Source organism: Mirounga leonina, unplaced genomic scaffold (assembly GCF_011800145.1).
Source record: "Mirounga leonina isolate KUSES-001 unplaced genomic scaffold, KU_Mleo_1.0 Mir_366, whole genome shotgun sequence".
NCBI lineage: Eukaryota > Metazoa > Chordata > Mammalia > Carnivora > Phocidae > Mirounga > Mirounga leonina.
The window spans coordinates 27,764,510-27,778,227 of NW_023270709.1; the positions used below are offsets into that span (position 1 = coordinate 27,764,510).

Genomic DNA, 13,718 nt, shown 5'->3' on the forward strand with positions numbered 1-13,718 from the left:
AAGGCCGTCACCAAGTACACCAGCGCCAAGTGAGCCCGCCTGCTGCAGAGCAATCGGTAAGGCTCGGCACACACCCCAAAGGCTCTTTTCAGAGCCACTCAGCGTTCTAGAGAGAACTGGCGCTCATGTGCCCTGGGTGTTTTATTTGCTGTAAAGAAACAGTATCTGAATTGCGTGTTTTCACCTGGCGGGAAATTAGTTACAATGTATCGGAAGCTGGAGTAGCGCTGGAGATGTATTTAGAAAGGTTTCGGCCAGGAAGGATCATGTTCATTATCAGACAGATGGGGCAAAATAAAATATTCTTTGTCTCCAAAGCAAAACCTGGTCACCTTTGAAAATCCCAACCTGGCAAAAGGTCGTACTGATAATGCCTCTGGCGCTCTGTCCCTAATTCTCAGGGGCACCTTAGCGACGGGGCGCTGGGCACGCGCTAAGAGGCGCGCAAGTCGTTTCGGGGGCGGGGCTGGCTCGGTCCCTGGAGTTCGTATTTCCACGCACTGAGCTAGAAAGGCAGCCGAAAAATGGCAGGCAGAGCCGGCCTGAAAGTGTCCGTGCGCGACCCGTGGCACGTGGGTGTGGGAGCCAGTCCAGACGCCGCGCGCGCGGTCCCAAGGGCCCCGCGGGCCGCGCCCCGAGTTGAGCGCCGCGCGGCGAGCGGGACCAGCTGCCGCTCTCCCCCCCCGTTCCTCTGGGTGAAACTCCTCTCATGGGAAGGAACCGGGCTCAGGTGCCTACCTCTCCGGTCAGAATCCACTCCACCATATTTTCTTTCCGTGTCATTGCATTCCGTGGTTCTACTGGAAGACATTTAAAAAGAAGACTAGAGGAGGGGGGAAGCGCTGGGCCTTCACCCCCAATTCAGGACGTCAAAATCCCTCTCCCCGACTTAAGCCCTTAGGAACGGCACATTTAAGGGTATTTTGGTCTCTGCCGGGACTCGGGGGGGAAACACTTCCACACTGAGTTGTATTTGGTGAAGTTTTTTTGGATCATATCCTTTATCCAGTTACGGAGCTGAGGTGTTCGCGTGAGAATATTCTGCACGCTTTGAGCAGGAGACACAGGAGAAGGGAGCAGCGCTATTCTTACTCGCAAAACAGGGGAAGCAACCGCATGTTCATGGCCAAAAGAATCAACAAATTTATTTATTTATTTTTAAGATTTTATTTATTTATTTGAGAGAGAGACTGAGATAGAGAGAGCATGACAGGGGGGAGGGTCAGAGGGAGAAGCAGACCCCCTGCTGAGCAGGGAGCCCGCTACGGGACTGGATCCCGGGACTCCAGGATCATGACCTGAGCTGAAAACAGTCGCTTAACCAACTGAGCCACCCAGGCGCCCACTCAACAAATTTATTGAGATAGTCACTCAATAGGGGTCCATACAGAGAGGGGGAGAAAAAAACTAAATACACAGTAGAACTTGGTTGAATTTCAGAAACCTAAATCTCAGAAGGTTCATATATGATACCACTTTATAAAGCTCAAAAATAATTATTTAAGCATGTAGAGAAGCACATGTAAGTGTATGATTCGAAAACATTTTTAAGAGCTTTATAAATGAGTTTTTAAAAATCAGGAAATGGATACCTCAGTGACAGTCACAGCGAGAGGATGTAGACAAAAACAGAGGTAAATACAAGTCGTTGCCAGCATTCTAGATTTACTGCTAGAAGTTCCATCCTGGGTGTCTGATACAATTTGTTTTATTTTTTATTTTTATTTTTTTAAAGATTTTATTTATTTATTTGACAGAGAGAGACAGCGAGAGAGGGAACACAAGCAGGGGGAGTGGGAGAGGGAGAAGCAGGCCTCCCGCGGAGCAGGGAGCCGGATGCGCGGCTCTATCCCAGGACCCCGGGATCATGACCTGAGCCGAAGGCAGACACTTAACGACTGAGCCACCCAGGCGCCCCTGATACAATTTGTTTTAAACTTAAGATGTATGTTACATATATTCCCTTTATGTATCAGATACTATACTGAAAACTATAGTAGGGAGAGGACCCTTGCATAAAAACAAGTTCCAAGCATCATCTACTTTGTCATAAAGGAAATCTTATAAAGGAGAATTCCAAACCTTATGGTGTTTCTTTTAGAGAGTGGGAGAAAAAGACTGACAGGTCATTAGGAAGGCCTATGAATTTAGAAAACTCAAGAGTTGGGCTACAATTAAGTGAGCAACCTTCCTCCTCCAGCTCTTGTAAACTTTCAGTCTACTCAGATTTTTCAAAATCTTTGTGACAGCTCTCTGACCGGAATGTGTATGAGGAGGTACGCAGGTGTGTGTATTTTGTATGTCTTTCATGTATTCATATATATGTATGTATGTATATCCCTCCCTCAGTTCTGTTAGAAAAGAAATTATACTTTTTAAATTTATGTATCTTTTCTCCTTCCATCATCTCTCAGGATAGTTGATGATAGTAAATTCACCACATATTTGGTTCTTTTTTTTTTATTCTTATGTTAATCCCCATACATTACATCATTAATTTTAGATGAAGTGTTCCATGATTCATTGTGCATAACATCCAGTGCTCCATGCAGATATTTGGTTCTTTTAATCACTACTTTTCAGAGCACAGAAGCCTTTCATCCTGTCCATTAATCCATTGATGCAGACAATCAATAGCAAATTCTGGTTATTTCTTTGTTTTACAGAATGAGGGAAACAGCAGATAGAAATCCAGGGGAGGAAATGGGAAGAGGATTTAGACGGATTCAGTTAGCTGACCATGTATGTCCTGGGCCTGGAGAACGCATGTGTGTACAGATAGAGGTAGAGAAGACATTACGGATACACATACCTGTGTAGGTGTGGGTACAGACAGGTATGGTGGGCTAGCAAGGACTGCTGGGATGACTTGCAGTTGTCAGCAGGAACCGTGTCTAGAATATGGGGAAGGGGTAGCTGAACTCTGTGCAGAATGGACAGAAGCATGCAGAAGGAATCTATGGCCCCTCTATAAGAGGTTCACATATCGGGCCCATTACAGTCCAGTATTTAGAAACTTGAAATTCCTAAAAGAAAAAGAGAGAAAAATAAAAAAAGAACTCAAAGCTAGATTTTGTGGGTTATTGGCGCCTTGGTGATCCAGGCATCTAACACTTTTGTTGTTCAAAGTATCTTGATTAATTTGTGTCATTGCTGATCAGCCTTGGGAAATGGACTTGAGCTCAGCCAGACCTGGATGTCACTTTACTATTTTATACTGGAACAGCTGGTAGCTTTAATAATTCACATGATTTGCCCCTGATAATACTTTTTGTCATTTTCCCCCCTAAAGAACAATTTTTAGAACACAAAAGAACAAATTGGAACATTAAAATAGGCAAGAGAGTCTTATCCTAAAGGAGAGATTTTTTTCCCCCAAGTTATGTTACCTGAAACTGGCCTTTGTCCAGGTTAGAGAAATTCATATTTTCTTCCTTGAAAACTCCATTCTATGGTGGTTGAACAAAATTTACTGACAAAGCTTAACTCTTTTTTTACTCCTTTCTAGATTCTGTGCAGTTTGTCATCCTTCAGTTAGGACACTGTATCGGGCACATTAAATTAGACCACAACTTATCTTAGTTACATTTTAGGTTCTTCAATGTGAAAAACGCCTGCATCTCATCATCTATAACTGTCCAAACCATCTCAAACGTGTATTTTTTCTGCAGATGACTAGTTTATCCATTGTCTGATACCTTTTAACTTCCATTTCAGAGGCTCACCTTTTCTGACATCACCGAATCAGCCTCTTGGGAGATTTCAAGAGTAAAGCAGATGTATGGTATTAAAAAACAAAACCAATTAACAAAAAGCACAAGGATATTTTTTTCCAGACTTGAATAAGGATAAAAAGTTCCTATCAAGTCCTACAGAGTTGAACATACATGTAAGTATTCCTAGGGGTCAATGAATAGGACTGCTTCAGCTTAAGACGACTTTAAAGAGGGCCTGAAAAGTGCAAAGAACATGGGTGGGGTAGACTAGAAAGACAAAGCCCCTCCCCCTGCAGGTGCACCAGAATTCCCACTGATAGAAGGAAGAATAAAATCAGTGCCTCAGCCAAAGGTCTGCATTTACATAAAAAATTAGCAAGTCTTTTTGATGGAGAAATTATGAAAAGCTATAAGGGAACTCTGGAGTCCCAAAGATATTAATTTGGGGAAACCTTAAATTTCAAGGCATAAGGGCAGAGGCTCGGGTCAGGGCCCGCCGCGGCCGTTGAGATTGGCAGGGGGGGTCGTGTCCTGTGTTATTGACATCGCTGTGATGTCTGTGCTTGCGTAGCTTAATAAACAGGTTACATTCTTGGGCTTAATGTATGAAAAGCAGTGGTTCCCATAGCTGTCATCCCCAAGGCTCCCCTTTGATATTTAAGGTTTTTTTTTTTTTACTGATGTTAAATTCTTAGGTAATAATACTTAAACGCATGAATAATTTTTCAAAATCATGAAACACCATACTGTTACATAAAAACAAAGTAAGAGACTGTTATTTTAACAATAAAGGAGATAATTTCAACAACATGTCATTGCTTGGGCCCTACACTCAAAAACATAAATTAGAAGTTGGGTATTTGTACCTGTATTAGTGAGAAATAAAACCAATGGGATGGATGTGCATATAGATATTAGGAGATTTCTTATAAGGAACTGGTTCATGTGATTATGGAGGCCGACAAGGCTCCAGATCTGCAGGCTGAGCTGGCAAACTGGAGACCCAGGGGAGCCGATGGCGTAGTTCCAGTCCGGAGGCCAGCAGCTTCGAGACCCAGGCAGGGCCCATGTCTCAGTCTGAGTCCAAAGGCAGGAAAAGGCCAATGTCCCAGTTCCAAAGCAACCAGACATGAGGAATTGTTATTCAGGGGAAGGACAGCCTTTGTGTTCCATTCTTAATTTCAACTGATTGAATGAGGCCCACCCACATTAGGGAGAATAATCTGCTTTACAAATTAAGTCTACCAATTTAAATGTTTTACTCTCATCCAAAAGCCCCCTCACAGAAACACCCAGAATGATGTTTGACCAAATATGTGGGTAACACACAGCCCGGTCAAGTCGACACACAAATCAGTTGTCACAGAACCTGTAGGTAGAATCATCCTGAAGGCAAAAAGGATCCTGTAGATCGACTCAGAGGATCAAACACCAAGAAGAGACTTACCCTCAGTGATGTGACATTTTTTTTTAAAACAATAATTCTTGGGGGACATTTGAAAAGAACAAAATACAATCTCAATTTATAAAATGATGGCATTCTTGGAAATTGCGGTGCCCATTGAACTACACAGAAACACACACATGCGCAAAGACCTCGTGCTTCTTTGTAGAAGGAGTCAGGTTCTAGGATTGATTAACAGGTTTTTTACCTTCAGATTTGCTGTGGGGCACTTGGAAGTCGTGCAAAACCCGACTTAGTTCTTCATGGGACATCTAGCATCCCTGATCTTTTCCTAAATGGCAGTGGTGCACCTTCCCCCAAGCCCTGGGACAGACTAAAAAACAGTCTGCTTGGTTTCTAGAATGCTCGCTAAGGGCCACTATTGTTCTCTGAGAAGGCAGACACTGATAACTTTCATTGCAGAAGCTGCAGAAGGGAGATGTCAATGGTGGGAGCCGCCGGAAAGCTTCCAGGAATGCCAGAATGTCCCCAGAAATAGTCTGCGATGCTGAAACGTCCGTTGCATCAGCCCTGGGTAAGCCAATTGGTCCCTGTGCCTCATGGAATAGTCCCAAACTCCTTGTCTTCCCAGCAGCTTACCTGTGGACGTGTGAACAAGCAGGGGGCCTTGATTTGGAGACGAGGTGGACAGCTCTTAAAGGAAAAGGGCCCCTCACACAGAAGTCCCCCCCAGTTGCTGACACCCCGGCCAGCTCTGGGTCTGCAAAGCCAGTCCGCTGGCTTTGAACTCGGGCAGCAACCATGAGATTTACATTCAGCTTTAGCCCAGTGAACAGAAAAGGCACAGCAGGACATTGAAATACAAGTGGTGGTCCACCTCTGTGGGATCCACTGTGACACTGGCTAGCTGTACCTTAGACCTTAAGAACAAATGGGGACTCAGCTCTCCTCAGATTACGACACAGAGGCCTGGTGATCCCAAAGAAGGAATGAACTTCCCACAGCCACCTCCCGGGAGGCCTTTGCACAGTGAGCTCATCGCAGATGCCTCCCGCCTGTGTATCAGACCTGTCCTCTCTCCGTAAAATCAGTCCACGATGTTGAAGAACTGCCCTTTCTGGAACTTCAGTAGTTAGACACGGAGTGAGAACACGCTCTGGGAAAGACAAAGCCCACTGCACCTCCACTGCACCTGGGACAAGCTATCCCCAAACCTTAGTTTTCACTTTCTGTTTTCCTGTCCTTTTTTTTCTGAGATGTTGTACCGGCCTAGAAGGAAAGAAATGAAAATAAATGTGTCTTTGGGGGGCACGGGGTGAGATGGAAGAAGGGGGCCAGTTATCACTAAGTGTGTCCTTGGGGAAACAGGCAATGCAAAAAAACACGGCCATTGTCCTAAAGGACATATATCCTAATACAGGAAACTGAAGGAGCTTTATACACGATCTATCTGATTAATGCATCATGATCTAGTGTGCTGTATTCTTTTTCTTTTTTAACATTTTATTTATTTATTTATTTGACAGACTGCGAGCAGAATACAAGCAGGGGGAGTGGGAGAGGGAGAAGCAGACTCCCCGATGAGCAGGGAGCCCGATGCGGGGCTCGATCCCAGGCCCCTGGGACCATGACCTGAGCTGAGTTCAGACGCTTCACCGACTGAGCCACCCAGGCGCCCCCTAGTGTGCTGTGTTCTGAGGGAGATGGAACAGAATGGGCAAATTCTTCAAAGTAGAACCAGCATTCAGGGCTCAGGTAACGCGGTACCAAGGGAAACGAGCCTGGATTCATTTGTGCAGGAAGAGAAGCATTGTTTGGAAAAGGTTTTTAACGAGGCAAGTGACATTTTAGAGATTTTTAATTTGGCAGAAGCGTGCAGGGATAAGACTGGGCAAGAAGGTGCTCTTGGCAGCGATGGAGGGAGACACAGATGCAGACGCCGAGTCCCTCACACTCTCCGGCACCACCACCCTACTCCACACTCCACCTCCTCTCTCCTGGTCATGGCAGAGGCTTCCAACCAGGTGTCTGCTCCCCGCCTGGTGCTCCTCGATTCTGCCTCCCCTCAGCAGCCCCGAGATTCCTTTAAAACCCTTGTCAGATCAGCTTCAAAACTTGAAAGCCCTTCCCTTGGTCTCTGGGGTGCTGTGTGCTTTGGCCCCGGTCTGTCTTAGGCCCCCGATCCCAGGCTCCCTCGTGCTTCCTCTGCTCCAACCACCCCGATCCCTTTGCTGTTCCTTCTCAGACACGCTGAGCCCGGTGCCCCGGGAATGTGTGCACTTCCTTTCCCTCGACTGCAGTGCTCCCCGACAGCTCTTCCTTGTCTCCTACATTCGCTGCCCAAATGTCCCTGTTCTGCGGCCTTGTTCCAGTCCATCATTAGTATCATGCAAGAAATTACCTTGAGGGCGCCTGGGTGGCTCAGTTGGTTGGGCGACTGCCTTCGGCTCAGGTCGTGATCCTGGAGTCCCTGGATCGAGTCCTGCATCGGGCTCCCTGCTCAGCAGGGAGTCTGCTTCTCTCTCTGACCCTCCCCCCTCTCATGTGCTGTCTCTCTCATTCTCTCTGTCTCAAATAAATAAAATCTTAAAAAAGAAAAAAAAAGAAATTACCTTGAGGCCCAGGTAGCCTCCAAGCATCGCACCCCGCAAGCTCTCCCGGGGACACCGCAGAGAAAGGCTCTTGGGCTGCATCTAAATGCTCAAATCACAGCTTATTAAATCAGTTAGAAATGCGGTAAGCAAGGGAGAAAAGATGCGCAAGCTGCCAGTTTGGTGGGCAAGCGGGTGAGAGCCCCGCTGTGGGAGTCAAGCGCGTGCTCGCTCGTACATCTCGGCTCTCCTTTTGGGCCCCTGGGACAGATGCGGGGCAGCGAGCCGGGCCACACCCGCACTCCCCGCGGTTTGTGGGACAGACGCAGGCTTTGTCTGCGAGCTCCTGGGGGGCCCAAAGCAGGGCTCATCTAAGGCCCCCTGTTTACTGAGGGCTTTATGGACTCTTGTGTCAATGAATTCCAAATATTTACTGTCTCATACATTTAGCCAGATCTCTGGACTCTGTCATCCCTACAATCTCTATTGAACGACATATGCTCTACTTACTGTTTATCCATACTTGAAATATCTTAAAGGTTTTGGCCTCTATGTTACTAACTAAAAACATCTTTTATAATAAAATTGCTAATTTTCAAAAGTAAACGTGTGACAATCCCTGGCACAGAACAGTAAATATATGCTGGATGGATGAGCCATGCTCTCCCTCCTATCCTGCTGCCCCTGAATCCTGTGTTTGGCAGGAACACACGCGTGCGCACGGGGGCCTGGGTTCTGGCGTGACAGTGGGCTTCCCATGACATCTCTCGTTTCCAACTCAACTGTAAAAGAGCAGGGTTTAACAAGATGATCTTTACGTTTCCTTCCAGCATCTAGGATTTTGTCAGTGGTTTATTCCTTAGCTGTGGTTTCTTTATGCTGTGGCTTAACTTTCTTAGTCTATCAAACACATTTCAACAAAATCAAAAGTCTTCTCCTTTAACTATCACTATTGCTAGGAGGATTACTGCTAAATCCAAAAGCAGAGGAAATTTTTCCTACATTGCACAGTTGAATTTTGCATAAAGGAATTTAAAAGAGAAGAAAGTAAAGTTTAAAGCCTTTGAAAGTGATAGAAAGTCAAAACAGTAACAGGTTTATAGAAAATCTGTGAAACTTTCCAAAGCTTTTTAAAAAATTATTTGAGGCGCCTTGGTGGCTCAGTCATTAAGCGTCTGCCTTCGGCTCAGGTCATGATCTCAGGGTCCTGGGCTCGAGCCCCGCATTGGGCTCCTTGCTCAGTGTGGCTCCTGCTTCCCCCTCTCTCTCTGCCTGCCTCTCTGCCTACTTGTGATCTCTCTGTCAAATAAATAAATAAAATCCTAAAATAAAAAATTACTTGAAAAACTTGAGTAAACTTCTTGTGAAAGGAATACAGAACAATGAAGTAACATGATAGACTGCCATCACTATAAAAAACATAAATTAAAAGGCAAAGAAACACCACTACATACCAGTTAGAAAGGTCAAAATCTGGAATAGTCAAAACACCAAATGCTGGCGAGGATGTGAAGCAAGGTGGGTCATCGCTCACTGCTGGTGCGAATGCAAAATGGAATAGTGTCTCCCACCTTGGAAGACAGTTTGGCCAATTCTTACAAAACCACACATATTCTTCCCACACAATCCTGCAAGTACATTCTTGGTATTTACTCAAAGGAGTTAAGAATTTATGTACACACAAAACTTGCCCTCAGAAGTATATATTAGCTTTATTCAGAACTGTCAAAACTTGGAAGCAACCAAGATGTCCTTCAGTGGGTGAAGAGATAAATAAATTGGTACAACCAGACTATGATAACGTTCAGGGCTAAAAAGAAATGCGCTATGAAGCCATGAAAAGACATGGAGCAACCTTAAATGCATATGACTAAGTGAAAGAAGCCAATCTGAAAAGGCTACATACTGTATGATTCAACTGGGGTGTGTGGGGGCGGGAGTCTGCTTCTCCCTCTCCCTCCGCCCCTCCCCCATTTGTGCTCTCTCAAAATTAAAATCCTAAAAAGAAAGAGAATTATTTTAATGTATTGTTATAACAAAACAGAGACAAAATAATTCCCAGAGGATTTCCTCAGATGCTTAGAATGAAGAGAAACAATCCACTAATAAATGAAGGCTTTTTTGGGTGTGTTTTATTTAAAAAAAAAAAAAGACTTTTTATATCACAGCTGCTTTAATTGTGAAAATAATACAGAATATAAAAATGAGAATATAGGCATGCAAATATTCAGGTGTTGCATAAAAATGTTCAGTAATGATAACTTTCTAAAGTCCCTGCACTTGTCTAAGAAAAAGACAACTATGAATTACACCCCAATTAATATTAGAAATATGTACATGTGATGTGAATATGGAGTTGCACCTAAAATATGTTATAACCCAAACATACTAGTGGTTTTTGCTGGTTGGTCCTTATGAAAGTGTTTTGAGAATATGGAACTATATAAAATTCTTCCACTCAAATTTGAGGGGTAACATTGTAAAATATAACACTGGATTTTTTAAAAAGAATTCTTGGTGTTAATTTGGTTGCACTGTAGCTTTATCTTAATTTACTCCCCACCCCCCCGCCAACATTTTAAACTCATATCTTGAAAATGAGCTAACAGAACATTAAGGTATTCTGTAAGTATTAATGTATTTGTATTTGGCCAAATACAATTATTTATATTTATTTCCAAGTAACTGAAACTTGATACTGCTTGCAATTTAAATAATTATATCATAAAAAAATGAGTGTGTGTATATATGGTATATATATATATATTTGTGCATATATATTATATATACATATAAAACTTATACACTTACAGTAAAATATATTCTATTTTAATTTTTCCAATACTTTTACTCCAAGGGGATGCCAAAAAATTCAAAGGCATTGGGTCTCCATTTTCTGATTATTTCATGCTCCTAGTTATAGAACAGCACTGAGATGGAGACTACAGCTAGATCCTAATCCTTTGAGATTTTAGCTATATATTCTGTGAGCCCAAATACACTATATACATACATTAATACATACATGCCCTAAAATAATTATACATATATTATATTTTTATTTATATTATATTTAATGGAACTAATGGAATAATCAGAAACTGGACAGTCCATAACCTTCTATTTTTTGGTACCCTCTTGGAGTAAGAATGTTAGAAAAATTCAAATTCCATATTCTTTTCAAATAAGTTGTGTACAGATGATAATGACTTGGAGAACCATTAAGAACTATACATGCTAACAGCATCCTTATGTTTATTCTGTGGACTATATATAATTTTTCCAAAAGCTCAAAGTGGAATATAAAAATTACTAAGGTATTATGAGTATTCTTTTAATATATATCTGGATAAGAGTCCATTGTGTGCTTTCTAAATTTTAAATTGTATTGTTTTTAAAGACACATTATTGGGCGCCTGGGGGGCTCAGTCGTTAAGCATCTGCCTTCAGCTCAGGTCGTGATCCCAGGGTCCTGGGATCGAGCCCCGCATCGGGCTCCCTGCTCGGCGGGAAGCCTGCTTCTCCCTCTCCCACTCCCCCTGCTTGTGTTCCTGCTCTCGCTATGTCTCTCTCTGTCAAATAAATAAATAAAAATTAAAAAAAAAAAGACACATTATTTAGATTGAACAAATCTGGTAAATTAACCTTGAGAAGGTGGTGTCTTTTGTTGGCAGAGAAGAATGATGCTATTAGCTCTGGAAGAAAAGTGAGTTAGATTAAAAAAAAATTCTGGGCCCAGATAAAGGACTTTCAGTGGAAAGGGTAACATGCACTTATCATCTGGAAACAGCACGTGCCATTAAAGTGGTCTTGAGGTTCCCTGAGTCAGGCAGGTGCAGAGTGCTCAGAGAACTCCCTAACAGAAACCCTAGATGGAGATTTTGGTCTCTATTCAAGAACCAAAAGTCACTGAAGAAGAATTGATTACAAGTTTTGAATTAATGGGTCCAAGACATCATACTGAATGAAAGTAAGGACCATCTCAGATGTCTGAACTGACAGTAGGAGTAAAAAAAAGGGGGGGTGGTGCTCCAGAAAGCATGAAAGAACCCCCATGTTTAAGTAGTGCTAATGTGAGAATTAAAATTAAACAAACAGAACAATTTAGTTGTCACTTGGAATGGATTCAGCATGTAAACTGGCAGAATTCATGATGCTAATCAATTGGAACCAATCCTGTGACGAGCTGATCAGACCTTTACACTGTGTGTCTCGGGATTCCTCTTTCCCCAGGTCTCATACCTCCCTTTCTGAGGTCAGCATCACACCCAGAGAAAGCTTCCCTCCTGGTACTCGAGTTCTGTGCTGACACAGGAAAGCCCCACCTCCTTCAATGCTATAGATCAAGGCTCAGAAAAAGCCCCCTGAGAAACACTGATGCTCTCTTGTTCACGGAAATTTCATCTCAAGACAGCAATTTCATTTTAATGACAGTCATCATTGGGAACACAAACTGATTTGCAAGGAATTCTCAAATTATCCTGTGTATTCTGCCAAAGGCATCCCCAAAGATACCAACAACACTATGGTTGCTAAATAAGTAAATAAATAAATGTTTGCTTTCTTTTTGATTCTCAAAATACAATCTGGGGACCTAAGGGGATTTCTGAGACCCTTTTGGTGGGTCTGTGAGGCTAAATTTATTTGTGTAATAATCCTGAAACTTAATTTTTGCACTGTTTTTCACTTGACAATTATATTGCAATAGATTGAATGCAGAATCAAATACTGTGCAAAAATCGAGCTGTCTTCCATTCAATGAGATAGTAAAGATACAAAGTGTAAAACAATGCCACTCTTCTAAATTTTTTTGTGATTTTGAAAAATATAGCCATTTTTCATAATATATATGTTGACATAAAATGGGACTTGACCATGTGAAAATCACAATGAACAGAAATGCCACACCAGAAATAGAGGACATGAAAACGTGAGTGATGAACATGAAGCAGGATCAGTTTCCATCTTTGTGGAACTTCACTAGGAAAGATGCGGAGGTGGAGTGCAGGGGACTTGGGCTTAGCCAAGACACGTGTACAAGAAGTAACCAGTAGAAAAATTCAACTGCAGATGTAGGGCCTGGATTAGCAATCCTCATCCTTAACTGGTGAAAAGAGGTGACTAATTTAGGTTCTCATTTTCCTTTCTCCATATTTATCCCAACACCATGAGGTTATTCTGTGCAAATGTAGTCCTAGAGTGAGGGAGCAAGAAGGAACATACCTAGCATTGATGTTAAAGAATAAGTGAAAGGGAATGTGACTTGGTAAGTTTCCTTTAAATCAATTTATGTGATTCACAGAGCATTCTACTGGGAAGGAGGATGGTGACTGAAAAATGGTGATATAACCTAAAGGGAGATAAATAGAAGCTCTGCCAATAAGATTTTCACTGAAAGTTGAGGGATATTTTTCTTTTTCACCCTAATTTGCAGTTTTCTCACTAATTAGTTCAATGGGTGGTTCTTAAAATTAGAATTTGGATAGTAAAATGAAATATGCACAATAAAAATTTTTTAAAAAGATTTTGAGACAGAACACGAGCAGGGGGAGAGGGGCAGAGGGAGAGGAATAGTGAGAAGCAGACTCCCTACTGAGATGGGAGCCCAACCCCAGGGCTGGGATCATGACCTGAGCCGAAGGCAGACGCTTAACCGACTGAGCCACCCAGGCCCCACTGAATAATAAATTTCTTTTGGAGTGTTTGATGTTTGTAACATGGAAAAAAAAAAAGTTAGACCTTATTGAAAATGCACAAGATGTATGTAGCTTTGCACAAATGAAGAAACATGTACAAAAGCTTTCAGATGAAAATTTGCTTTTGCCTCTCAAAAAAAACAAAAAAAACAAAAAAAACAAAACAAAAAACGCAAACATTTGCTTTTGCCTCTCACTCTTTGGAAAGTGTGGATGGCTTTAACAACAACACAAAAAGCCTTTGGGTGTCTGATCAATACCTTTGCAGCAGGCGGGCTCACTTGGCGCTGGTGTACTTGGTGACGGCCTT

The 13,718-nt window shown here is 42.6% G+C and overlaps 1 protein-coding gene across 1 annotated transcript in view; it reads left to right on the forward strand.

Annotated features, from left to right (window-relative positions):
• LOC117997523 (histone H2B type 1-C/E/F/G/I) overlaps positions 1 to 13,718 on the forward strand; it is an 881,166-nt gene that overhangs the window by 852,687 nt on the left and 14,761 nt on the right. The gene's annotated exons all lie outside the window — the stretch shown is intronic.